This window comes from Hipposideros armiger, unplaced genomic scaffold, assembly GCF_001890085.2.
Source record: "Hipposideros armiger isolate ML-2016 unplaced genomic scaffold, ASM189008v1 scaffold_198, whole genome shotgun sequence".
Taxonomy (NCBI): Eukaryota; Metazoa; Chordata; class Mammalia; order Chiroptera; family Hipposideridae; genus Hipposideros; species Hipposideros armiger.
In genome coordinates, this window is record NW_017731548.1 from 290,554 (window position 1) to 292,077 (window position 1,524).

The following is a 1,524-nucleotide window of genomic DNA, read 5'->3' on the forward strand; positions in this document are numbered from 1 at the left end:
TGGCAGATTGGGGGAGGGGGGTTGTCACTTCGAGGGGTAAAAAGTATAACTACTGCACTGTGTTGTACAGCTGAAACTAATTCTAAAATATGTGTATTTCATAATAAAATTAATTAAAAGAAAACAAACAAACAAAAAAAGCATTCCACTCAAAAGTAGCAGAATAGACAAAATCTAACAATTAAGTTTGAGAACTCATCCTAGAAAAAGTGCTACATATCTCATTGCTGAATATCACTAGGGTCACCCTTGAAGTACTCCCCTTGGGAAGCTATGCACTGATACCAGTGCCCAGTCCACCCTTCAAAGCAATTTTGGAACTCTTTTTCTGGAATGACCATCAATGCTGTCATTGTATTACCCTTGAAGTCCTGAAATTCATCAAAATGTCTTCCTTTCAATATTTCGTTTATCTTCGGGTAAAGAAAGAAGTCATTGGGGGCCAGATCAGGTGTATAGGGAGGGTGTTCCAATACAGTTATTTGTTTACTAGCTAAAAACTGCCTCACAGACACTGCCATGTGAGCTGGTGCATTGTCATGATGCAAGAGCCATGAATTGTTGGTGAAAAGTTCTGGTCATCTAACTTTTTCATGCAGCCTTTTCTGCACTTCCAAATAGCAAATTTGATTAACTGTTTGTCCAGTTGGTACAAATTCATAATGAATAATTCCTCTGATATCAAAAAAGGTTAGCAACATCGTTGCAACAAATTCACGAATTTAATTATCAGACCTGATACAATGGAATATTTCTCAGCCATAAAAAAGAATGAAAACTTGCCATCTTCAACAACATGGATGGACCTGGAGAGTATTATGCTGAGTGAGATAAGTCAGACTGAGAAAGACAAATACCATATGATTTCACTTATAAGTAGAATCTAAAGAACAAAATAAATGAACAAACAAAATATAAACAGGCTCATTGATACAGAGAACTGATGGCTACCAAATGGGAGAGAGTTGGGGTGCTCAGTGAAAAAAGTGAAAAGATTAAGAAATACAAATTAGTAGTTACAAATAGTCATGGGGATATAAAGTATAGGGAATATAATCAATAAAATGGTAATAACTATGTATAGTACCAGGTGGGCACTAGACCAGCCAGGGGGAGCACTTCCTAAATTATATAAATGTCTAACCACTATGCTGTACACTTGAAACTAATACAAAATAATATCGAATGTCAATTGTAATTGAGAAATTTTAAAAGGAGGGGAAAGATAAATAATATTGTGATAGCACGGTGCAGTGTCAGATGGTTGCTGGACTTAACATGGTGATTACTTTAACACAGGGTATATAATCAATAATGGGGTAATAACTCCATATAGTGCTAAGTGGATACTATTGAATAACTATGATGTGCACCTGTAGCTAATATAATATTGTATGTTAGCTTTATTTTAATAAAAATCTTTTAAAAATAAAAAGAAATACATATTGGCAATTATAAAATAGTCATGGGGCTGTAAAGTAAAACATAGGGAATATAGCCAATGATATGGTAATAACTATCTAT